The following is a 27954-nucleotide window of genomic DNA, read 5'->3' on the forward strand; positions in this document are numbered from 1 at the left end:
CTTTTATTTTCTGTAGTGACCCATGGAGTTATGGAACTAGACGAAGTGTACATCTCCAGTATCAGCCATAATAAGTAGAATGGTATTACATTGTGATGTAAAAGAAAAGGATTGTAGATGAATGTTTTATACTTTACACACATTTCAGTTAGACGGGCCAATGCAAAGCTAATGTGTACCAAGAATATTGAATAGTTTAAATTATCCACTGCTCTTACTCTATATTTAGAAACAATGGAGGAGTAATGCAGGTGAATGCAGACAGAAGGAGACACTACAAATAGTGGATGTATTTAAGTGTCTGCTTGCTAACTGCTCTACCAGCATAAACTGCAGAGTCAACTGTACAAGTTTCTCAAGTGCAGTGTAAATGTTGATTCTGACCTGTATGCTCAAAAGGCCTCAAGCCTATTTGCTGTGCTGGAGTTCGGCCAGACAGCAAACAGATATCAGTCTCAAAGGCACAGAATGTGAGATTGGAATCAGGAAGTTTCAAAATTGGAATTTTAAGCAAGAGAACTGGAAGGTACATGTTAAAAGACTGAATGGACTTGGGAAACTGGAAGTCAATATGGAATCTCAAAATGTGTGGAATGCAGGTCTGGAGGATTTGGTGCTGTCAAAACTGCATTCTATGTGAGGCCAGGGTTTGAGATCTATCTGCTAACTGGTGAGTGAAACTGGAAGTCAGGAAGTTAACAACTGAGTTAAAAGACATTTGAAAAATGTGAGTCTATGACATTAAGTGTAATTGAGGATCACAGTGGAGACTGTACAGATAGGAGTTTGAAGTCATAGAGTTCAGTGAGGAAGGTTCAGAAGCTGGGAAGTTCAAGGATCAAAGAGGAACTTTTTAGAATTAAAAAAATTAAGTTATCTTGGCTTAGCAACAGCGAAGACAATTTATAACAAATGTGATTAATATTACACTTTATGAAGATATATCATGGACCTTGCAAAAGGTATAAGGTCATTTAAAACATGAATGACTACAAGTTAAGATTTTTCACAAGTACTAAGGACAACATTACTGGGAGTGTTTTCTGCCATTGTGGCAAATTGTGGATCAATTATCAACAAATCCATGAAAAAGATATCACGTTTGACTTTATTGTAATTAAATACTTCACACAAGAGGTAATCTAGGATATTATTACTGTTCTGAACTGGCTCAAATTTCAGTAATGTTCTCCTGGTTTATTCTAACTTTGTTGTTTAAAATCCATGTTAATTTGATATTATTATATGTTATTATCGTCACAGGTTTCGGGTGAATTGGCACAGATTCCACAAGTCCCATCCCTTATTTGCACTAAAATACAGTGCAATTTGTGACCACTCATTTCACAAACATCTGTACATCAAGCTGTGATAAATGTCGCTTTGTTCTTAGCCAAATATTATGTCGACTGAAAAAAAGTTACAAGAATTTGACTCATTCACTGAAATGCCCCCAAACCTACACATATTAAGATCAGATGTTGATGTCTGTGAGGGATCAGTGCTTTGGAAAGACCATTTTCATAAAAGGAGGGCTATGCTAAGGGAGACTCACAGTTGCTTGGCATAAACCTATTCAGCGAAAGCTGTGAAGCTGCTGATATAGCACAGGCATCTGCCCATTGTGAGTAAATTATTGCAGGTGTTGGGATCGTGTCTTGATGCAGCAGTGAATTAGCACATAAACGGCCTCAATAGGTCTGAGAGTGGGCTGTCTGACTGATTCGTCCGTGTACCTTCAAATCTCCGTAAACATTCTGGCAGGTTAGCAGCACATGGGCAGGCTGTCCGCTAGGCTTGGTGGTCATTAGCCCTGCTTTAGATTCCACCAATGCAGACAGTAAAAAAGCCTTGGGATGTGGTTGACAGGTTGATTAATGAGCCTCCTGGTACTTGTAACACATCCACACAGCGCTCACTGGGAATTTAATGGCACAAAGGTGTGAATTGCAATGTTCCAATAACTGAGCAGTTTTACTCGGATGAGTGGTGCAGTGGGTAGCGCCCGTATTTCTGAGCCAGCCCTAATCCAGAACCAGGTGCCCAAGGGCAATAGGTTACAACCAATTAATACGCACCAGTTAAACCTTCTGACAGATGTCAACAGCAGGCAACTAATGTGGCAGGGGCTCCAGGTCAGCTGCTTATCAAAACAAGTTGGTGATTTTCACTGTTGATATCCAAGGCTCCAGACAGGATTATGCAGGGAACCATTCACCTGATCACAGCAAACCCAAACCTCTTACTGAACTGTCCCACATCACACTGGCCTCCCTTACCATCCAGATACACACACCTCGATGGGAGAACAGTGCTGTACTGCACATCTGCCTAACACAGGGAGAGAGGACATTTCTGTACATCAGTCTAACACAAGGAGAGAGCACAGCGTTGTTCACCTGTCTGACTCACGGAGAGAACACAGTGCTGCACGCCTGTCTAACACATGGAGAGAGAACAGTGCTATACAACTGTCAAATGCACAGAGAGAACACAGTGCTCTATACCTGTCTAACACACGGACAGAGCACAGTGCTGTGTACCTAAGTAACACACAGATGACAGTGTTGTACACCTGTTTAACACACAGAGACAGGGCAGTTTTGTATCCCTGTCTAACAGATGGAGAGAACATCGTGCCATCCAACTGTTTAATACACAGAATGAACACAGTGCTGTACACCTGTCAGACACACAGAGAAAGGGTAGTGCTATACATCTGTCAAACACACAGAGAGAGCACAGTGCTCTGCACCTGTCTAACACACGGAGAGAGGGCAGTGCTGTACACCTGTCTAACACACGGAGAGAGCACAGCACCTTACACCTGGCTAACACAAGCAGTGAGGGCAGTTCTGTATACTTGTCTAACACACAGTGGCAAGGCAGGGCTCTGCACCTGTGTTTCACAGAGAGAGGGCAGTGATGCACACCTGTCTAACACTTAGAGGCACGGCAATGCTGTACACATGTTCAACAGACAGCGAGAACACAGTGCTGTACAACTGTCTAGCACACTGAGAGAGCACAGTGCTGTACAACTGTCTAACACAGAGAGAGAGCACAGTGCTGTACAACTGTCTAACACACTGAGAGAGCACAGTGCTGTACACCTGTATAACACATAGAGACAGAGACGTTTTGTACATCTGTCTAACAGACGGAGAGAACACCATGCTCTACAGCTGTCTAACACAGAGAGAGACAGCAGTGCTGTACATCTGTCAAACACACAGAAAGAGCACAGTGCTGTACACCTTTCTAACACAGAGAATGCACAACACTGTAGACCTGTCTAAAAATCGGAGAAACAGCACAGTGCTGTACACCTGTCTGACACACGGAGAGAGCACAGTGCTGTACACCTGTCTGACACACGGAGAGAGCACAGTGCTGTATCCTGTTTAATACAGAGAGAGACAGCACAGTGCTGTACACCTGTTTAATACAGAGAGAGACAGCACAGTGCTATACATCTATCTAACACACAAAGAGAGCACAATGATATACACCTGCTTAACACACGTAGAGAGCACAGTGCTGTACACCTGTCTGACACACGGAGAGAGCACAGTGCTGTACACCTGTCTGACACACAGAGAGAGCACAGTGCTGTATCCTGTCTAATACAGAGCGAGAGAGAGCACAGTGCTGTACACCTATCTAACACACAGAGAGAGCACAATGAATACACCTACCTAACACATGTAGAGAGCACAGTACTGTACACATGTCTAACACATGGTGAGAGGGTGGTGCCATACACCTGTATAACACACAGAGACAGGGAAATGCCTTACATGTCTCGAACACACGGAGAGAAAACAGTGGTATACAATTGTCTCACACAGGGAGAGAGCACAGTGGTGTCTACCTGTCTAACACATGGAGAGAGCTCTGTGCTGTACACCTGTCTAACTCACGGAGGGAGGGCAGCTCTGTACACCAGTCTAACACTTGGAGAGAGCACAGCGTTGTTCACCTGTCTGACTCATGGAGAGAACACAGTGCTGTATGCCTGTCTAACACATGGAGAGAGAACAGTGCTATACAACTGTAAAATGCACAGAGAGAGCATAGTACTGTATACTTGTCTAACACACAGAGAGACCACAGTGCTGTACACCTGTTTAACACACGCAGAGAGAACAGTGCTGCACACCTGTCTAATACATGGAGAGAGCACCAGGCTGTGCACCTGTCTAACACACAGAGACAGAGCAGTTTTGGATACTTGTCGAACTGATGGAGAGAACACAGTTCTGCACACCTGTCTAATGCACAGACAGCGGTCAGTGCTGTACACCTGTCTCACACACAGAGAGAGTGCAATGCTATACAGGTCTGGAACACACAAAGTGAGAACAGTGCTGTACACCTGTCTAACACATGGGGAGAGAACAGTGCTGTATACCTGTCTAATACACAGAGAGAGCACCGAGCTGTATGCCTATTTAACACATGGAGAGACCATAGTGCTGTACACCTTACTAACATACGGACAGAGCACACTGCGGTTCACCTGTCTAATAGATGACCAGAGCAGAGTGTTATACGCCTGTCAAACACATGAAGAGAACACAGCGCTGTACACCTGTCCATGCATGGAGAGAGTATAATGCAGTACGTTTGTGTAATGCACAGAGAGAATACAATGGCTGTACACTTGTCTCACGCGCGTAGAGAGCGCAATGTTGTACACCTGTCTGACACACAGACAGAGCACAGTGCTGTACAATTGTCCAACACACGGAGGGAGCACAGTGCTGGGTGTCTGTTGAACACAGGGACAGAACATAGTACTGTACACCTGTCTGATACACGGAGAGAACACAGTGCTGTACACCTGTCTGATGCACGGTGAGAACACAGTGTTGTACACCTGACTAATGCATGGACAGAGTACATTGCTGTACATTTATGGAGTGCAGGGAGTGAATACAATGCAGTACACTTGTCTCACACTCGGAGAGAGCACAGTGCTGTTCACCTGTCTAACACTCAGAGAGAGAACAGAGGTGAACAACTGTCTAACGCACGGAGAGACCACAGTGCTGTACACCTGTCTAACACACGGAGAGAGCACAGTGCTGTACACCTGTCAGACACACGGACTGACCAAAGTGCTGTACACCTGTCTAACACATGGAGTGAGTACAGTGCTCAATGCCTGTATATCACACAGAGAAAGGGTAGTGCTGTAAACCTGTTGAACACACAGAGGAAGGGCAGAGCTGTAAACCTGCCTAACGCACAGAGTGACCAAAGTGCTGTACACTTATCTAACACACTGAAAGAGAACTGTGCTGCACATCTGTCGAACACACGGAGAGATCAAAGTGCTGTGCACCTGTCCAACACACGAAGAGATGACAGTGCTGTGCGCCAGTCTAACACATGGAAAGAAGGTAGTGCTATGCACCTGTCTAACACACAGAGAGAGCACAGTGCTGTACACCTGTCCATGCATGGAGACAGTATATTGCAGTACGTTTGTGTAATGCACAGAGAGAACACAATGGCTGTACACTTGTCTCATGCGTGTAGAGAGCGCAGTGTTGTACACCTGTCTGACACACAGAGAGAGAACAGTGCTGTTCACCTATCCAACACACGGAGGGAGCACAATGCTGTACAATTGTCTAACACACGGAGAGAGCACAGTGCTGGATGTCTGTTGAACACAGGGACAGAACACAGTACTGTACACCTGTCTGACACACGTAGAGAACACAGTGCTGTACACCTGACTAATGCATGGAGAGAGTACATTGCTGTACATTTATGGAGTGCACGGAGTGAATACAATGCAGTACACTTGTCTCACACTCGGAGAGAGCACAGTGCTGTACACCTGTCTGACTCACCGAGAGACCACGGTGCTGTAGACCTGTCTGACACACAGAGAGAGCACAGTGCTGTACACCTGTCTAACACACAGAGAGAGACCACAGAGCTGTGCACCTGTCTAACACAGAGAGAGAGAGCACAGAGCTGTGCACCTGTCTAACACAGAGAGAGAGAGCACAGAGCTGTGCACCTGTCTAACACAGAGAGAGAGAGCACAGAGCTGTGCACCTGTCTAACACATGAAGAAAATTCAGTGCGCTACAGCTGAGTAACACATGGACACACCTTTCAAACACATGGAGAGAGCACAGTGCTGTACACCTGTCTAACACACGGAGAGAGAACACAGTGCTGTACACCTGTCTAAAACACGGAGAGAGAACACAGTGCTGCACATCTGTCCAACACACGGAGAGAGAACACAGTGCTGTACACCTGTTTAACACAGAGAGAGAGCACAGTGCTGTATACCTGTCTAACACATGGAGAGAGAACACAGTGCTGTACACCTGTCTAAAACACAGAGAGAGAACACAGTGCTGTACACCTGTCTAACACAGAGAGAGAGAGAGAGCACAGTGTATACCTGTCTAAAACACAGAGAGAGAAGACAGTGCTGTACACCTGTTTAACACAGAGAGAAAACACAGTGCTGTATACCTGTTTAACACAGAGAGAGAGAGCACAGTGCTGTATACCTGTGTAACACATGGAGAGAGCACAGTGCTGTACACCTGTCTAACACACAGAGAGAGAACAGAGGTGAACAACTTTCTAATGCACGGAGAGAGAACACAGTGCTGCACACCTATTTAACATAGAGAGAGAACACAGTGCTGTACACCTGTTTAACACAGAGAGAGAGAGCATAGTGCTGTACACCTGTTTAACACAGAGAGAGAGCACAGTGCTGTACACCTGTCTAACACAGAGAGAGAACACAGTGCTGCACACCTATTTAACATAGAGAGAGAGCACAGCGCTGTACACCTGTTTAACACAGAGAGAGAGAGCATAGTGCTGTACACCTGTTTAACACAGAGAGAGAGAGCATAGTGCTGTACACCTGTTTAACACAGAGAGAGAGAGCATAGTGCTGTACACCTGTCTAACACAGAGAGAGAGAGCATAGTGCTCTATACCTGTGTAACACAGAGAGACAGCACAGTGCTGTACACCTGTCTAACACACGGAGAGAGAGCAGAGTGCTATGCAACTTTCAAACACACGGAGAGATCACAGTGCTGTGCACCTGTCTGACACATAAAGACAGGGAGGTGCTGTACACCTGTAGGACACACGGAAGAGAGCACAGTGCTGTACACCTGTAGGACACATGGAGAGAGGACAGTGCTATACACTTGTGTAACACACGGAGAGAGAACACAGTGCTGTACACAAGTCTAACACTCAGAGAGAGCACAGTGCTGTACACCTGTCTGACATAGGGAGAGAGGACAGTGCTGTACACTTGTGTAACACATGGAGAGACAGCAGAGTGCTGTGCAAGTTTCAAACACACGTAGAGATCACAGTGCTGTGCACCTGTCTGACACACGTAGAGAGGGCAGTGCTGTACATCTGTCCAACACATGAGGAGAGCACAGTGCTGTACACCAGTCTGACACACAGAGAGTGCACAGCGCTGTGCACCTGTTTAACACATAGAGAGAGGACAGTGCTATATACCTGTCTAATACAGGGAGAGGGCACAGTGTTGTTCACCTGTCTAACACACGGAGAGAACACAGTGCTGTACACCTGTATAACACATGGAGAGAGCAGAATACTTTACACCTGTCTGAAACACAGAGAGAGGGCAGAGTGCTGTACACCTGTCTAACGCACAAAGAGTGAAATGTTTTGTAAACCCGTCTGACATACGGGGAGACGGCAGTGCTGTACACCTGTCTAACACACGGAGAGAGAGCACGGTGCTTTACATCTGTTTAACATAACTAGAGAAGGTAGTGCTGTACACCTGTCTAACAGAAGGTGAGTGTACAGCCCTGTACATCTGTCTCACACATGGAGTGAGCACAGTGCTGCACACCTATCTAACAGACGGAGAGCACACATTGCTGTCCACCTGTCTTGCACAGAGAGAGAGCACAGTCCAACACACGGAGCAAGGGCAGTGCTGTACACCTGTCTAACACAAGGAGAAAGCACAGTGATGTACACCTGTCTAACACAAGGAGAACGGCAGTGCTGTTCACCTGTCTACTGCACGGAGAGAGCACAGCGCTATACACCTGTCTGAAACATGAAGACAGGGCAGTTCTGTCACCTGTCTAACACAGGGATGAGAGCACATTGGTGTACACATGGAGAGAATACAGTGCTGTACACCTGCCTTGCACACAGTGAGAGCACAGTGCTGTACACCTGTCTGACACATGGACACACACTGCGCTGTACTCCTGTCCAACACAAGGAAAGAAGACAGTGCTGTACACCTGTCCAACGCAGTGAGAGAGAGCACAGTGCTGTACAACTGTCCAACGCAGTGAGAGAGAGCACAGTGCTGTACAACTGTCTGAAACACAAAGAGAGGGCAGTGCTATACACCTGTCTAAAACTCTGAGAGAACACAGTGCCGTACACCTGTCTAACACACAGAGAGAGCACAGTGCTGTACACCTGTCTAAAACTCTGAGAGAACACAGTGGTGTACACCTGTCTAACACACAGAGAGAGCACAGCGCTGTACACCTGTCTAAAACTCTGAGAGAACACAGTGCTGTACACCTACCGAACACATGGTTGGGAGCATATTGCTGTGCAACTGTCAGAAACACAGAGAGAATATAGTGCTGTACACCTGTGAAGAGAGCAAAGTGCTGTACGCTTGTCTAAAACACGGAGAGAACACAGAGCTGTACACCTACCTAATGCACAGAGTAATGGCATTGCTGGTGTCTAACGTACAGTGTGAGCACAGGGCTGTATACCTGACAAACACATGGACAGAGCACAGCGCTGTGCACCTGTTTAACACATGAAGTGAGCTTAGTGCTGTACACCGGTCTAACATACAGAGAGAGGACAATGCTGGACACCTGTCTAACACACGGAGAATTGGCAGTGCTGGACACCTGTCTAACACATGGAGAGAGCAGAATGCTGTAAACCTGTCTGGAACATGGAGAGAGGGAAGAGCTGTACACTTGTCTGAGACACGGAGAGAGGAAAGTGTTCTACACCTGTCTAACACACTGAGAGAGAGCAGTGTCAAATACAGGGAAAGAAGGCAGTAGTGTACATCTGTCTAACACACAGAGATCGCACATTCCTGTACACCTATCTGACATTTGTAGAGAGCAAAGAGCTGGACACCTGACTAACGCATGGAGAGAGCACAGTGCTGTACACATGTCTAACACACACACAGAGGTGCTCTCCACCTGTCTCTAACATGAAGAGAGCACAGTGCTGTGCACCTGTCTAACACACAGAGAGAGGGCAGTGCTGTATGCCTGTCTAACACACAGAGAAAGCACAATGCTGTACATCTGTCTAACACACAGAAAGAACAGAGTGCTGTACACCTGTCTAACATACGGAGAAAGCACAGTGCTGTACACCTGTCTGACACACGGAGAGAGCACGTGCTGTACACCTGTCTGACACACCGAGAGAGCACAGTGCTGTACACCTGTCTAACACATGGAGAGAGCACAGTGCTGTATCCTGTCTAACACACGGAGAGAGCACAGTGCTGTACACCTGTCTAACACACGGAGAGAGCACAGTGCTGTATCCTGTCTAACACACAGGGAGAGCACAGTGCTGTACACCAGTCTAACACACGGAGAGAGCACAGTGCTGTATCCTGTCTAACACACGGAGAGAGCACAGTGCTGTATCCTGTCTAACACACGGAGAGAGCACAGTGCTGTACACCTGATTTAACGTGGCAGTTGTACCTTTAAAGAATGATTTGCATAAGGAATACTGAACCATGGAAAGATTGTGCGGGAGGAGGGAGGAGATGTCCACAGTTCTAACTCTCATTCTGACTTGTTCAGTGTTTTCTGTCATGCTGCAGGGTAGGCAGCTCAATAGTAATCAGGTCTGTGCCACCTTGTCGAGCTGACAGTCAACTGCAAGCTGGTTGTAACTGAAAGCAGTTTGCTGATTATAATCATGCCTGGGGATACATTCATGAAATTATAACAGCTCTTATCTGTGGGAGAGGTAAAAACACCGAGCAATCCGATAATGAGTCATTCCATTCCTACCTGGGTATTAGTTTTGTCATAATCTATCATGTGCCTGGATCACTGAGATAACTACATTTCATGCAAATATTCAGGATTAGTCACAATGATAGAACAATAGGGCAACACATTGTGCACTAAATGCAATTTGTCATCTTCAGAATAATGTTGTGTTTCGTTCATTGCCAAGGTCATTTAGTGTGAGTCACATTCTCAATGCAGGAGCACAAATTCAGGGCTGACCATCCAATGCCATGTTAAGGGAATGCTGCACTGTCTGACTTGTTTGCTTCTAATCTAATCCTCCAGCTGCCCTTGCATTTGTCAGAAAGAGCAGGCCAGCACTCTCAGGTGAGAAGTGACGGGGCAGCCCCACCTTGAGCCACCCAGCCAACACAAGCATTGTTTCGTGATGCCAAAGCTTTGACCCACGACTGGCCCCTGGTGGCAGCCAGAAGTGATCCACCCATCCATTGCTGAAACATCAGTGGGCCAGGAGGCTCCAAACAGGTTTTCCTTCCACCAAGGAGCTAGTTACTGGGTGAAAGTCATGGTGACCCAAAGTCTGTCAGTGTATGCTGGCTGCTGACAGAATGGCAACCTTTCTCTGGGTCATACTCTTCCGAAAATACATGGAATGGTAACCCCTTGTCACTGAGACCCATCTCCCCATTGACAGTGGGACTCACAGTGTCAGCAGTTGATGGTCCGTTGGGAAGCTGACTGTTCTGGCAAATCTATGAGCTCTACCATCCTGCTTCTCACTGATCAGTGACAATGTGATGGTGAAGGGTCCCTGCCTTTCATGCAGGGCCTTATAGAAGGCATACTGCCCTTTATACAGAGTCACTGTCACCTCCTTGATGGATGGAGAGCTCATTCTGATGTCCCTCCTCCCAACAGTTGGTGTGCAACGTAGGCTGATGGTAATCCTCATGGCCATTGGCAGCATTACCCTCACCCTGCTGTGTGGCAGGAGGTCCATTGGGAGGAGGGGGGAGTTCACTTTGATTAAAAACCTCAAGTCACTTCAGACACTACTCCTTACGGAGGCGCAGTTAGGAACGAAGTTCCATGCAAACCGTTAAAGGGCAGAACCTCTGATTGGGAGTCCTCGTCCTCCCCCTCACTCAAGGAAGAGTTTGCCCTGAATGCCACCTGCATTACTACAGCCCGATAGGAAGTGGGCGTAATGCAAGCATTGGTAAAAGCGGGACAAACTGTTCATTGACAATGAGCAGCTTTATTATGGCACCGGCCCAGTGAGCTTGCAGACCTCCTGCACAACACTCAAAGGGCAACTCAACCTTCCAACAGGAGCTCAAAAGAACTTGATGGTCCAAGGTTATTCCCTTCAATGATCCTAGTGACAGGGCCTTCATGTTCAGTTAGCTATGAATCAGAGAGAGCAAAATGCCATGAATTTGCCATTCCTATTCCAGGAATTAACACAAAAGCTAAAGAGTTTAAAAGTACACAGAATTGTCCTTTTACTTGATTTTCACACCAAGATTGACAGCGAGAGCAGACCAGGTTTCTGTACTTAACAGGAAGGGCGTGTTATTACAAGTAACAGACCCCAGCTGCAGGTAAAAAATCATCAACTGTCAGCAACTCCAGTACTGAAAACGTTAACTCCTTATAATCTCCCCATTGCACACACATGCAAACAATCACAGAGTGGACAAAAAAAACCTAGGTGTTATGGATGGAGGGAAAGCTGGCTTCGGTTCACAGGATCTTCTGAGAAGATCCTTGTGCTGATCAGAATGCTTTTCCTCAGTCTTCTCCAGATGCTTTTGCTGGTTTGCAAGAGGCACAAGATGGCTGGCTCACTCTGATTCTCTGATTCAAAAGGTCTCTGATTCAATAAAGCTTGTAACAAAGGAAAGATAAATTGGAATTCTTCAGGCATAAAGTGGCTTTCACTGCAGAGAATGGAGAGACATCCTGAGTAGGTGGAGGCTTGATGACTTTTCTATCATAGCCCCCAGTGGTTTAGGTACGTGAGAACCAATCACAAAGTTACTGGCAAGCAGAACACTTTTGTCATCGATAACAAAATCATACAGTCACAGAATCAAATATCATGGAAACAGACACTTTGGTCCAACTGGTCCGTGCTGACCAGGTCCCCAAACTAAACTAGTCCCACCTGCCTGTACCAAATCTCCATTTGTACACAGGCCTCAGCTCCTTTAGCTCCTAGTGTTTCACCTGCAACTATGTAAACAATGCCTACAATGGGGATCAGATTCCTTGCTTCTAAAAATGCAGTAAGCATTTACCAGTTCTTTATTTTATTTTTAAACAGTTCTTATCTAATTTCAGACCACAACCAAAAATGCAGAGAAATAAAAAGACACAATCTTTATTCTGTGTGAGGCCTAAATGATAGATTGAGTGCCAAACAGCCATTGTGTGCTGGCTGATATCTCAATGCACCACTCTGCATACCTTCATCATATGGACACCATTCAGTAGCATCTTTTAAATCAGGCCCGTGTGGGAAACTGCAGCAAATATTTTATGAGTTTTGGCCTTTCATTATGCCAATTCCAATGGACCTTCAGAGTTTGAACCCTATAATTGTGAAGATTAATACTTCTAATTTTTTATTTAATGTTTTAGGATATTGACTTAATGTAAATTCAGTAGGTCTTTGAATGAATAGCTAAAATGCACATCCTTTGGGAATCAGTGCAAACATGTTAATGGCAGCAAAAGCCTGTTTTAGCCTGATGTCAGCAGCTACAAAGAAATCTTCTGTCCAAACTCAAGAGCTCTGTTATACGCCCTCTCAGTTTTCTCACTTAGAAAAGAGAAATTGTTTTTATAATGATGGTTTTAGATATACCAGAGGTCACTATTTAATGTGCATTGTTGTGAAGCACGTTGTAAAACAAAATCTTGAGCAATTCACTGCATTATGTTGTGGCAGTAGAACCTTTGACTATGCCACAGTTCTTCTCCCTCGGCAAATTTCCCAAATAATAATTGCTAGAATGTTGTATCTATCCTGTTCCCCAAAGAGAGAAATGACACTTTGGGGAAGGCAATGACCCAGTGGTATTATCACTAGACGATTAATCCAGAAACACAGCTAATATTCTGGGGACCTGGGTTCAAATCCGACCATGGAAAAGGTTGGAATTTGGACTCAATCTGGAGTTAAGGATTAGAGGTCTAAAGATGACCATGAAACCATTGTTGAAAAAACCCATCTGGTTCATTGATGTCCTTCAGGAAAGGAAATCTGTTATCCTCACCTGTCTACATGTGGTTCCATATCAACAGCAATGCCCTCTCGGTAATTAGAGATGGAAAATGAATGCTGACCTCACCAGAGATGACCAGCAAACAAAAGAGAAAGGACAAGTCCCTAAGTCCAAAACTTGGCTCCAGTCTGAGGGAGAATTACCTAACTGCGTTAACAACTGAGAAAATCAGTGCACAGGAAATGACCAACACAGTTTCATCAATTGTAAACCAAGTCAAGGAACCTTCTGGATGATAGCTATGAAATTAGAATGGGCAAATAGGATTACCGTCATCCGCTCCATCATTCCCTGAGAGAAAGATACAAAGGCCTGTGAGACCAGAATGCCCCCAAGAGCTGGGCTCTCCGTCAGATCTCCTTTCAAGTACTGTGATGTTCCCAAAGTCTTGTGTTGCTCTGTTTTGCCGAAATAGCTTTATTCCCAATAATCTCACATCATATTCATCAAACATTTTTGGCAGAAACGTATTTTCATCCATCGTGTTTAACCTCAGTTCTTGCATATTGTACTTTCATCGAAGTTTAGCATCATGCCTTTAGTTCAATGTTCCACTCTTAGATGACACAAGTGCATGTAGCAGAAGATCATTTAAGGATGCAAAACCTTTAATGCAAGACAAATAGAACAACAAATTGGCAGAGGTAGAAAGAACAGTCGATGCTGGAGTTTGAGATAACACAGTGTAGAGCTGGAGGAACACAGCAGGCCAGGCAGCATCAGAGAAGCAGGAAAGTCAACGTTTCAGATTAGGACCCTTCTTCAGAACTTTCCTGCTCCTCTGATGCTGCCTGGCCTGTTGTGTTCCTCCAGCTCCACACTGTGTTAACACCAAATTGGCATTTAGGCACTACCTTTAATGTGAATAAGCCATCGAAAGTTTAAGCTACATAAAGGAAGATGACCAAAGCCTAATTAAAAAAAGTACATTTTCAAAGAGTATCTCAAAGAGAGAGTTTGGGAGGGAGAAAGGGGGAATTTCAGAATTTAAGCAGCAGACAACTGAAGGCACAACTGTTAACGATGGAGTAAATAAAACTGGGGATTAAAACAAGGGAGATGCAAGAGATCAAGATAACAAAGTGTGAAGCTGGATGAACACAGCAGGCCAAGCAGCATCTTGGGAGCACAAAAGCTGACGTTTCGGGCCTAGACCCTTCATTAGAGAGGGGGATAGGGAGAGGGTTCTGAAATAAATAGGGAGAGAGGGGGAGGTGGACCGAAGATGGAGAGAAAAGAATATAGGTGGAGAGGATTCTCCAGCATCTGCAGTTCCCATTATCTCTGATACAATTTTAACCTCACTGCGAAGCCTCTTCCAGGGATGCCTAACCTGAAGAAGTTACCCTCCTCCCTCCGGTACCTCTCCACCTATCTTCTTTTCTCTCCATCTTCGGTCCGCCTCCCCCTCTCTCCCTATTTATTTCAGAATCCTCTCCCCATCCCCCTCTCTGATGAAGTGTCTAGGCCCGAAACGTCAGCTTTTGTGCTCCTGAGATACTGCTTGGCCTGCTGTGTTCATCCAGCTTCACACTTTGTTACCTTGGATCCTCCAGCATCTGCAGTTCCCATTATCTCTGATGCAAGAGATCAATCTGGAGGAGCTCGGAAATCTCAGAAGATTGTACAGCATGAAGGATTTACAGGAAAAAAGAGAGCCAAAACCGTGTAGGGAATTGAAAGCAAAGATGGAAATATTAAAGTTATGTATAGAAGCCAATACAGATCCCAGGTTAACACTGAATACAAACATGTATTTCTGGGTAAAATATTTGATGAATAACATATAAATTTATGAAGTGATGAATGAGCAGGATGACACACTGCAAAATGGAGAATGTTTTAAAAGAATTTTTTATACATTCTCCTACTCGTTAGATCACTTTACACTACAGTAGTAGATTTTGACTTGGTGCGATAGGTAGAAAGCAAATTGGCAACCTGTTTTACATTCCTTCAAGGTAATGAAAAAAAGGGAACGGATAAGAGACGGGGACTCACAAACCCCTCCTCTACATTGTTACATCAGGTCAAGTCAGTTACCCATCCATTAACACCAAATCTTGGACCTACGGCCTTGTACTGCAGTTCCATTTCTCTTCATGGACAGACTTTACTGCATGAATAATGTGAGAAATTTCCCCAAGATTGTAACCATGTCACAGACCAGTCTTCTGCTGCCATGATTTGACGCTGTGACACAACGTATTGCGATAGAGTTTTGTTTCGGAGCACACTGCACAGCAATGGGCATTTTTTTATGCTCTTACCTGTCGGACATGGTTGTCACTGGCTAGGCCAGCATTTACTGTCTGTCCCTTGTTGCCTTAAGAAGCTGATGGTGAGCTGCCTTCTTGAGCGATTTCAGTCCATGTGCTGTAGGTTGATACAAAATGCTGTTAGGATTTTTGCCCAGCAACACTGAAGGAAGAGTGGCATAACTCCAAGTAGGAATGTGAGTAGCTTAGAGGGGAACTTGCAGCTGGTGGTGTTCCCCTGTATCTGCTGCCCTGATCCTTTGAGATGGAAGAGGTCATGGGTTTGGAAGATTGTGGCTTAAGAATCTTTGGTGATTTTCTGCAATGCATCTTGCAAACAGTGCACACTGTTGCTACTGAGTGTTGGTGGTGGAGGAACTGGACGCGTGTAAAGTTAAACAAAGTGCACTAACATATATTAATTGATAAGACCTCAGAGAATACACATTCATTTTAAAAACAAGTTTATTCCAATTTCTGTCCTAGAAAAGGGAAAACTTGGGAGTTGGCCAAATGGAGGTCTTTAAAATTATGAAGGGTTTTTGATGGAGTAGAAATGGAAAATATCTTTCTTCCTGTGAAAGAGCATGAAACTAAGGATTGTAAACAATAAAATAGCCTCTAATGAATTTAACCCCAAATTCAGGAGAAATTTCTTTAATCAAAGCTGGTTTAAAATACTTCCTACCATGTGGAGCAGATGATACAAGTATTGGAGGTGGATTAAGGGGAAGCTAGATAAACAGTGAGGGAGAAACATATGGAAGAATGTGCTGATGGTGTTGACAAATCGAGGGGGAGGATTCACATGGGAAACATTAAAACTAGAAACATTAACATAGAGCAGCTGTGTCAAATAGATTGTTTTTATGTAGTACAATCTGTGTAATTCTGTGAAATATTGTTGAAGTTATATCTAAATTAGAATTTTGATCTGTTTAAATACTGCTTATAATTAATAGCTTGCAAAATGCTAACATAATATGATTTATAACAATGCTCCCAGTGAGTGATAACTTGTAAATGGTGATTTTTAACTCCCAGTGACAGACTTAAATATATGATTTCCCATTTTAAGACTTTTACTGTAACAAACAAAAATAAACACTGACTAAACAGCTTTTCCTTGTTCAGGAATTAATATATTAATCAACAGAAAAAATACTACACCTTAACTTCCTACAATGATCATGAAAACACATAGTGTATATATCTTATACTACTAATGTGCAGAATTGTAGCCTTTACAGGAACCAGTCCAGAGTTACTCCCAGCTTTTGACAGGATTGCCTCTCCATGTTTTGCTCGAATATAATGATCAGCGTCTGACTAAAACTTACCCCTCAGTCTTCTGAAAACCCCTGAAATGACCTCAAGTAGCAAGCCTCACTCCAGTGACTCTTTCTCCTGACAGCACGAGTGTCAATTCTCCAGTGCCCTCAAATCTGCACAGGTCCATTCTCTTTGACCTGAAAATGAGCTTCCACCTGCATTCTTCTTCATGGTTAATTTGACAGAGAATGTACCCCTTGCCGTTTGCAGCAGCTGCTGTTTACTTGTTTTTCTCTCTCTCCCTAAGATATGTTTCTCTTTCTGTCCTTCTCTGTGTCTAGGATCTTTACATCTGATAGTACCTGAGCCCACCCATAGCAACACCGGCTGTCCCTTTATTTGTGAGAGTGGGTTTCGATAGGATTTGACCCATGGCCCTGTTCCCATGACAACTGGATCTCTGGATTTATCATCAGGTATAATCAGTCAGGGGGATGGGTGGGTGGGGGGCAGGGGGGGAGAAGGAGGGTTGCAAAGGGGTGGGGTTGGGGTGGTGGGTCACATGTCTTTCTTCACCACTCTATTTTGCCTTCAACCGAAAAATACGGTCCAAAACATAGCCATCTCAAAAAACATTGCACTCAAAGTACAATGTATAATGTGATGAATGCTACATCAAACTAATTCACCTCCTTAGACCTTATCATTTGGTTGTCCAGACTTTCCCCTTTCACACAGCCAAAGTGCTCTCTCTCTCTCTACAATCTGAACACAGAAGCAAAGTACTGCAGATGCTGGAAATCTGAAATCAAAGCAGAGAATGCTGGGAAGATTTGGCAGCTCAGTTGGCACCTGTGGAGAGAGAAACAGACGTAACATTTCAGATCCGTGAACACATTCTGACGGAAGGCTTTCAATCTGAAATGTTAACTCTGGTTCTTTCTGTAGATATCTTCTGACAATTTGGTCACTGGGTCAGCTGTCCGTGACTGACAGCGTTTCATGATACCTCACCTGAGTCACATGAAAATTTTTTTTTGTCGCCTTCAATGCCGTAGAGGCAGCACTTTGTATCAATGGAGCAGCCAAGAGATTGCTTAATCAAGGCACAATGGATTAAGAGCTGGACGTTAGTTGGTTTGTATTCTAACCAGTAAGTTGGAAACTCCTTCAAACTCTTAAGGCAGGACGTTGGCGTGGATTTCAAAACTCAGGCATTGGCGTCAATTTGGGAGTCAGATCCCTGCCTCTATGGGAAATAGTCACATGGCTGTGTTAGTTCTCTGGATTGGCCAACAGTGATCGGAGGCCAGGCTTACCATCCAATTAAAGGATGTGAGCATGATCTCAAAGTCAAAGGGCCAACACAAGATTCTCTAGCATCGAGGAAACAGCAAGCTTCCATTTCAGGTAAGTTAGACAGAGTGCAATTTGAGATGAGGATGTCCTCTGTGCAACTTTTTAAACTGTTAAATGAAAATTGGAATCAGCTGCCCAGCAGCAATCAGGGATGGGAGCTCCTCCACAAGCTGAATCCAGAGAGGTGGCGAATGGTCCAAAAGCCTGTCGGGAGTATGGGTTCCCCTGATCTACTACCAGGAGGCCTCTTCCAAGCAGACGGGCTGTTCTCTTGATGCCTCTGGGTGCCTGAAGGCTGCTTGGAATTTCCCAGTCAGCCTCTGACGATAGGCCTTGCCCCAGCCATACTTGGGGCCTAACAATCCAGGCTTGGCAGTCCATGTTTTCCTGACGTTCCTGCTGACCCTGTAGAATGAAGGTCAACGGTGCTCTGTTGGCAGAAGCAGTGATTCAGAGAATGGGAGGCCATGAAGAGATAATGCAGGCCTTGACTGTTAATCTGTGAGGATGTAGTTCAGCGAGTTCCCAGCACAGAGCTCTGGCTGCAGGTAGACATCCTGCCATGTATCTCTCCTGTCCTTATCGCCCAGGACAGAGAAGCCATTCCTGGAGGTGATGTAACTGAGTTTGAACAGATTGAATGGGAAGCAAGAGAGGGAAGTTAAACCAAAGTACAAAAAAAGAGAGGGTGAGACCAAGCTGCCGGCCCATCATGTTGACCCTATCCAGTCGATAGTACAATCATAATAACCACTCTAGTCCACTGTCTCAGGAGATGAACTGGTTTCATGGCACCACACTTATAAATACATGCACAGATATTGAACTAAGAGCTGTGTCATAGACTTTCAGAAATTCCTAAAGAGACTGTTTCTAAACCACCAGGCTCTGGTTAATCTCTCCAGCAGGAGGGTAATAACCATTTAATCTCAGAACCATTCTGAGGAAGGGTCACTGGACCCGAAACATTAACTCTGATTTCTCTACCACAGATGCTGCTGGACCTGCTGAGCTTTTCCTGCAATTTCTGTTTTCGTTTCTGATTTTTCAGCATCTGCAGTTCTTTCGGTTTTTACCCACTTAATCTCCTTGCATTGAGTCCAAAAAGAAAGTTGAGAAATAAAGAGCACCAATATTGTATGGCCAATTATGGACGTAGCTATGTGATTGTTAGACATGTTTATATTAATTGCTAAATAGCTCTATTTGAGAGTCTGGACGGAGACTGTGGTCACAGAAATAGCTTGTTGTCTGTGGTTTGAAATAACAACTAAACAAGATTGATATTGAGGCTGAAGCAGTGATATTTACTGAGATCATTATGAGGACTGAAGAAACTAATCTTGCCCCCATGGTTGTTCCTTCACTGACACTGGTGCCTGTTGGTGAGATTGATTCACATTTTGAAACAGATCAAAACCGTAGACATGTAAAGAATAAATTGTCTGGTGAGTCACCGGGGAACAAATTAAAAGGAATTAGTTACTTTAGATTTAATTCCACCTTCCTATGTTAATGAAGTTTGAGGCCCTGGCTTGTTATAAATAGAAACCCCCATGAGACCACTACAGAGAACTGTCTGTCCCCAATCTAATGAAGGAACAGGTTCAGCTGAATCTTAATTCAGTCAACAAATATGGAGAGCTTTTATTAGGTCTTTCATTATTACCAGCAAGTGCCCGAGTTATTATAAAATATTGGAAAGTTTTATGATTTCCCTCAACATTCATCATTATGTTTTGATATTTAACCTCCAATTCTCATAAATTAACACATTTATTCACCCAACAAGAAAGAGGAAACATCCATCTTTGTAATTATTTGTGAGCAGGTCATTTGGTATACAACGGTTTGAATCCATTGTACAAAGCACCGAGAGTGAAGGTTTATCGCAGGCACTGAGGGTCACACTATTCTAACAAGAATTATGGAAATAAGAAAAGAGTTCCGCATTTATTTTGAAAATAATATTGGCTGAGTCTTTGTGTGTTTTTAAGGCTGTGATAGATTCTAGACCAGTTGGGGAATCAAGGGTTACGGAGAAAGGGCAGGAATGTCAGATCAGCCGTGATCCTATTGGATGGGAGCTTAGAGTCGAGGGGCCGAATGGCCTGCTCTTGTTTCTATTTATTATATTCTTATGAATGTCATAGAAAAGATAGGAAGGATGTATGACTTAAGTCCTTTGGCATTGAGAAGTGTTTTCTTTTATTTGCAGTGTGACTGTACATTTAGGAAAGGGAAGAGGCCTGTTCACCCTCAAGCCATTCAGTGGCTAATCTGCAAACTCATTTCAGGTACCCTTTAGCTGGTATTGTAATTGTTTCTTGAAAAAGTGACAGACTCATTACAATGAGTGGTTTGGAGCACAGACAGATAAACGCAAGCAATATCACAGAATAGCCCGGGATAGAAAGAGGCCAATAGGGTCTTTGAGTCTCTGCCAGTTCTTTTGAAGAGCAAGCCAGTGAGCCTCGCTCCTCCTGCTGTTTCGTAAAAGTTAACATGGGAAAACCTAGGCCACTAGGTCAGTACTTTAGCGTTTGAAGTATAGCCACTGTTGTGATGGAGGGAAACATGGCAGACAATGTGCACACAGCAAGATCCCACTAAACAGCGACGTGAAATGACTAGATGCTCTGGTTCTGGCCAGCACACCAGTGACTGTTGTGCAAACATCAAATGCTCACAACAAATTTTACACAGCAAACATTTAGATCTTGCAAATGCTATGTGACACAACTGCTTCACAGTTAAACTAAAATTGGGAACATTTTCCCTCTGAATTTCAGCTAAAAGAAACCCTCACAATAAAAGCAGCATGTGTGGTTTGGGAGCTGGAATGACAGTTTGCCCTTCATACCGAGACAAGACAAATTTACTTGAGAAAGGATGTGCTGGAACTGGAGGGGGTGCAGATGAGGTTCGATTCTGGAGTTGAGAGGGTTGGCTTATGAGGAGAGATTGAGTAGACAGGAAATGTACACATTGGAATTTAGAAGAATGAGGGGGAATCTTGTAGAAACATATGAAATGATGAAGGGAATAGAAAGGATAGAAGCAGGGAGGTTGTTCCTGCTGGGGGGTGGGGAGTGAAACAACAAGGCGAGAGCATAGCCTCGAAATAAGGGGCAGCAGATTTAGGACTGAGTTGAGGAGGAACTTCTTCACCCAAAGGATTGTGAATCTGTTGGAATTCCCTGCCCAGTGAAGCAGTTGAGGCTGCTTCATTGAATGTTTTTACGGCAAACATAAATTTTTGAACAGTAAAGAAATTAAGGGCTCGTGGAATTGAGTCCACAAAAGATCAGCCATAATCTTATTGAATGGTGGAGCAGGCTTGAGGGGGCAAGGTGGGCTATTCCTATGTTCTTATATGCTTTTATGTTTCTCTTGTCAAGGCAATGACTTATATTTCCATATTGCCTTACATTACCACAGGAGCTTACCAAGACACTTTGTAGCCAATGAAGTAATACATGGGCAGATCTCCTCCCCTAGAGGATATGAGTGAACCTCATGGGTTTTTACAACAATTGATGATAGTTGCTGTGGTCATCATTACTGAGACTAGCTTTCAAGTCCATATTTAGTCACTGCATTTATATTCCTCCAGCTGCTGTGGTGGGATTTGAACTCATGCCCCTGGAACACTAGTCTGGATTACTAGTCCAGTAAAATGACCACTAGACCACTACTTCTCCCACAGTGGAAAATATGTGTGCGCGCAACAACCACAATTTTCCACTTTTGTTCGGTCCTGTTTGTATTTGGTTGGCCTTTTAAATGAACTGCTGAGCAGAGAATTGAGAAACTCTGGCCACAGTGAAGATAGAATTAAGCATAATCTTCCTCTTCCAATGATGAGGATTGAGCACAGCTCTTGTATGATGTATTGCAAAACATGAGCATTGAGTTGCCGAGCTCTAGGGCATCCAGTTGGTGCCTTCAGGAGAGGGGAAATAACATCCTCCTTTTCTATCTCCTCATTTAAAATGTTACTTTAAACCTACCATTTCAACCAAGCATTTGGCCAACCTCCTGAATGTTTTCTTCTTTGGCTCCATGTCAACTTTGTTTTTGTCTGATTAACTGCCTGTGAAAATCCATGGGATGCTTTACTGAGTGTAAGGTGCTGTTTGAATGAAAGTTCTTTAGAAAGAATGAATACAATACAAGCACACTTAATAACTACATATCTTACCTCTAAACTCTTTTGTTTCATGCTCACATCCAAGTGTTTTGTTTCAAGGTCAAGGACAAAGCAAAGTCATGACCTGTTTTCAGGCGTGGGCTTTTTTATGACCTGTTTATTATATGTTAAGGATAAATATTACAAGGCTTGGCAATCGGGCTCTCATATTATTGTTACACCATTGGAAGATTATTCCATGAACTCTACAGGATGTGGCTGGTCTAGTCCATGTGTTTCTCTGCAAGCATTTCTAACTTCCAATCTCTGTTCCTATCTCCATGTAACTAAATCTGTCCATACTGTGCTATTTATACCCAGTGAGGAACAGATCTGTGGCATTATTACAATATTGTGTCAGGATCTTAAAGTCTTTACAAAACATTAATGTCAAAATATTTGTTTTTGGTTGTGGAATGGACTTCATTAGAGTGGACACTTTACAGCAGGGTATCTTTGCCCTATGCATAGTGTTATTATCCCCTTTAATAATGGTTATCTGGTATCTCCCTCTGATATAAAGACGCATAAAGAATTATTTTTAAAAGTCTGCTTCTTGATGTATTGGAAGTACTTATATTCCCTGGAATATAGAGGGTTAATGATGATTGAGTTGAGATGTTTAAGTGGATTAAATGAGCTGACCAGAGAGAAAATATTTCCTCTGATGGGGAGTCAAGACCAAAGAGCAGTAACCTTAAGTAAGATTAGATTTTCCAGGCATGATGCCAAGCGGAAAATTGTCACAGAAAGGTAATGGAAATCTGAAACACTCACCCCCAAAAAGCTGTTTGGGAAGAGGGTCAATTGAAAATGCCAATACAAAGATTTGTTTTTTTTGTCATGCAAGCATATTAAGAGCTATGAAACTAAAACAGGCTGATGGACTGAAGAAATAAAAACAGAAGATGTCAAAATACTCAGCAGATCTGGCAACCAAGGAACAGGTTTGTGACCTTTCAACAAGAGTCATGAACCTTAACTTTATTTCTGTCCACCAATGCAACCAGACTGGTTAGTCTGATGAAGGGTCTAGGCCCGAAACGTCAGCTTTTGTGCTCCTGAGATGCTGCTTGGCCTGCTGTGTTCATCCAGCCTCACATTTTATTATCTTGGTTAGTATTTCCGGCATTTTCTGGTTTTATTTCAGATTTCCAACATCAGCAGTACTTTGCTTCAGTCGGTGGAGTAAAGACGCTAATGAACCATGTTTTACTTGAGTGGCAGGCTAGGCTTGTGAGGTCGAATGGCCTGTTCTTGTTCCTATGAGACCATCTTCTAGATCTCCACTTCGATGTCAAGTCAGAGAATTGGAGACAATGTGAGTCATGTTCCAAGCAAAGTCAAAGTTTTCTATTTTCAATTGACATGTTCTGTCCTGTGAGTGGGAGGGAAAATTCCTTGTGGCACATCTCACTTACTTCTTCCCTCTCTTAGCAGTGTCCCCCTCACGGGGCCCTGTATCATAAAGGGCACAATGATTGCCCTGTGTATCCAATAAAAACAAATTTGGCTGCCTTCAAGAAAATTGACAAAGCACCACTGACCACTTGAAAATAATTGTGTTTATTAGGCAGTATCCAGAAAAGTATGTACTTTGATTTTGTTTTCTTTTTGATGATTTGAGGCTCCATCTATAAGCCTATCCAGTGTTTATTAGGCCAGTCAAAGCTGTGCTATTTCCCAGCTGTTTGTTTCTTAATGGGAAAAGCAAGACAGAAATGGAAATTGCCCCAATGCACAATGGCTCCTGGTGTGTTTGGCCCCAGCATGTATCTGTGACTAATACTCGAGCCTTCGACCTAAATCATTATGTTTGACGGAAGTGGGGGTAGAAGAAAGAAATGTTGATGTCCATAAATGGCATTTTCAGAATTTCATCTAGAGCACAAACTCATTAAGTGAACATAATAGGCAGAGCTTCCTCTGGAATATGACAGTTTCATTGTCTTTTTCTGCAAACTGTCAACATCTGCAAGCTATCCTTGGACTTATTTACAACATCGAGAAACTCACCTTAATTAGAACCAGTTTGAAGAAGGTTATTAGCTGTGGTTTGACTTGAGTGGATATCTTTCCAGGAAGCTTTAATTCTAGTTTGCCCTCAGGCAATGTGTAACAATTTTTTTTGTCTCCCTCAGATATTGGCAAGAATGAAATATTGTGAGTGTTCGTGGGGCCTTTTTCCACCCATTCTAGATAAATATTTTTTGGTGGATCTCCAGAGTACATGTTGTTTTATCATGATTTACAAGTTTAACCAGTGGAAAGAAGTGGAGTCCAAATTCAGCTGCATGTTAAAACAAGCAAAATATGAGGTCTCAGGCCTTAGGCTTCACTATAACTGGGGGCTGGGCAGTTCTCCCCCTGAGAGGCTTTAAAAAGGATGCTCATAAATGCCATCAATAGCATCATGCTGAGGGATTTCGAAACAATATAAGATCACTGCAATTTTTGTGCAAATCACTAAATTTCAGGGTTCATTCAACGGGCAGAGTTTGTAGCCATTTTTGATTTTCGCAGGCAGCCAAATTTGCATTCATATATAACCACATCTTTTATTCCTAAATGTTCTGGAAGTAAAGGGCAGCACATTAGTTCGGGGGTTAGCGCTGCTGCCTCACAGCACCGGGGCCCAGGTTTGATTCCATTCTTGGGCAACTATCTGTGTGGAGTTTGCACATTCTCCATATGTCTGCATGGGTTTCCTCTGGATACCCCAGTTTACTCCCACAATCCAAGGACGTGCAGGTTGGGTGGATTGGTTGTGCTAAAATTGCCCATTGTGTGCAGGCTCGGTGGATAAATCATGGGGTTACAGAGATGGGATGGATCTGGGTAGGATACCCTTCGGAGGGTCAGTGTGGACTCCATGGGCCAAATGGCTTGCTTCCACACTGCAGGGATCCTATGATTCTAAAGATATTGATCAGAAAGGAGACATGCTGTTCAAGCTTTTCATCTTCCACTCATCACAACAGGAATAGAAGTCCCAATGAAACATCTTGGCAGCATGACACTCAATGTCAATTCAAGTGAAAAGTAGAAATTGTGAAATGAGCAGGCTTGAAGATTTCCATTTCTGAGCAATAGGGGACATGTTGAACTTTGGGGGATTGTTGAAAAAAGCAAGCAATGTCAAATTAAGCATCCCCATTTCATGCCCCGTCCAATTTACAGAGGCAACTCTGATACCAATACAAACAACATTACTCATTCACTATAGAAGTAGCTCATATCATCAATACCAAGATTACCATGGAGTTAAAAATATACATCCAAACTCAAGTAAAGCAACACATGAAGGAAAGAAATTCCAACAGCAATGTTAAAGAAACCACACTAATTCCTTGGTGATACTTGAGCAGGCATTAACCCATTTCAAACAAACAGGTTCTTAGGCCTAACTGAGGGTAAGCATGTTTCATATTCAAACTCTCCTGGTCAAATTTTCTTTTCATAATGTGAAGGAAGAGGATCATTTAATGAGGCTAAGCCTGGGCAATGAAGGTATAAAATGGGTTTGGCACATTCAGCATCTTTGGAAGCTACAAACCACTGACTAATTGATCACCATTTAGACATTTCACAAGATAAATAAATACTAATTTTACCTGCACACCATGAAATTTGCCCTACTTCTCCTGGTGTTCCAGCTTCTCTGTTTCAATGGAACTTCAGTTTTCTCCGTTTCAGCAAGTAACAGGGACTAATGCTGTGGCACATAACAAATGATTCACTGCTTGCGTTTTCATTTCAACTCAGCCACGCTTTGTGGCAAACAAGCCGAGTTGTTATGTGTCCTGAGATACCTTGATGCAAAAATAAAACCTGGAAGCTTCAGACTTGGAATTTCTGATACAAGTGTCAAAGCTTGGAAACCAAATTAAAAAGAGAGTGGGATTGTCTTATCAGAAGCATTTAAGGAGAATGGGTCTGCATTCTCCAGAATTTTTAAGACTGAGGGGTGAGTTCTTTGAAACTTAACAGATTTCTTCCAGATTAGATGTTTCCCTTGGCCATTGAGTCTAACACCAGGGGATGGAACCTCAGGATAAGGTGCAGGAATGTAAGACTGAGTTGAGGAGGAATTTTCTCTAAAATTTAAAATGTTAAGGGGTGATCTGATCGAAGTCTTTGGGATATTAAGATGAAACATCAGGGTAGATAAGAATAAACTGTTTCCACTGGTTGAGAATTCCAGAACTAGGAGGCATTCTCTGAGAATTAGACTATTCAGGAGAGATGTTAGGAAGCACTTCTATACACAAAGGGTGGTAGATATTTGGAATTGTCTTCCACTAATGGCAGTGGTTAACTTTATATCTGAGATGGGTTAAGTTCTGCTAAGCAAATGTATTAAAGGATATGAGCCAAAGGCAGGTAGGTGTATGGTGTTAGAGCATAGATCAGCCATTATCTCTTCGAATGTCAGAACAGGCTCAAAGGGCTGAATCGCCTGTTCCTGTTTCTATGCTCCTAATATCTTCACTCAGAAGGTGATGAATCTTTGGCATTCTCTGTCCCAGTGGTTGAGCAGGCTGAAGACAGAAATTAATAGCTTTCTGGAGATTAATGGCATAAAGGGTTGTGGAGGTAGTGCAGAAATTGAAACCCATGATCTAACTGAACAATGAAAGAGGCTCTGCAATAACAAGGTGTGGAGCTGGATGAACACAGCAGGCCCAGCAGCATCGGAGGAGCAGGAAGGCTGACGTTTCAGGCCTAGACCCTTCTTCAGAAATGGCCCGAAACATCAGCCTTTCTTCTCCTCTGATGCTGCTTGGCCTGCTGTGTTCATCCACCGTGTTATCTCAGATTCTCCAGCATCTGCAGTTCCTACTATCAATGAAGTAGGCTCAAGGGGCTGAATGGACTACTCCTGCTCCTATCTTTCCTGTAGACCACTCTACAACACTGTCATGGTACAACTTCTGCACCCCTTGACTGCATGCCCTACTTCACCCCACTTTCCACCCTCTCAGTCTTAACAATCTTAACATTTCCTGAGAGAGGTGAGAAAAAAAGTAATAAGCCAAATTAGAAACAAAGACTGAAATTTTGCTTGGAACAACAAAAGTACTCAAACAAGTTCCTAGAACAGTAGATTTTTTTTCCTTCAATTGTTCATATGTTTTGAGCGTCACTGGGAATGTCCCCAGTTATTTTCCCTGAGTCATGTTGTTAAATTGCTGCATTTCTTCTACATCCACAGTGTTGTTAGGAAGGGATTTTAACCCAGTGGCAGCGAATGAGCAGCAATACATTTGCAAATCAGGCTGCTGTTGACTTTGACAATATCCCCATGTGCCTGCTGCCCTTGTTCTTCTAACCAGTAGAGGTTGCCACTTACAAAAACAATGTCGAACCATTCTTAGGGAGTTGTTGCCGTTGATCCTATAGATCACACACACTGCTGCCATTGTGCTCTGATGTAGAGAGAGGGAGTGCTGATCTCCCAATGTGTGGTCAAAGCTGACTGTCTCAAGGTTTTACCTCCACTAAAAACAAAGTTATTGCTA

General features: G+C 43.5%; 1 protein-coding gene across 1 annotated transcript in view; it reads right to left on the reverse strand.

The window, feature by feature from the left end:
- LOC125462240 (acyl-coenzyme A synthetase ACSM3, mitochondrial-like) overlaps positions 1 to 27954 on the reverse strand; it is a 654353-nt gene that overhangs the window by 408294 nt on the left and 218105 nt on the right. The window contains exon 2 of the mRNA XM_059654111.1: positions 15622 to 15727. The gene's annotated coding sequence lies outside the window, so the exon portion shown is untranslated. The remainder of the gene's footprint in view (positions 1 to 15621; positions 15728 to 27954) is intronic.

This window comes from Stegostoma tigrinum, chromosome 23 (assembly GCF_030684315.1).
Source record: "Stegostoma tigrinum isolate sSteTig4 chromosome 23, sSteTig4.hap1, whole genome shotgun sequence".
Classification (NCBI taxonomy): Eukaryota; Metazoa; Chordata; class Chondrichthyes; order Orectolobiformes; family Stegostomatidae; genus Stegostoma; species Stegostoma tigrinum.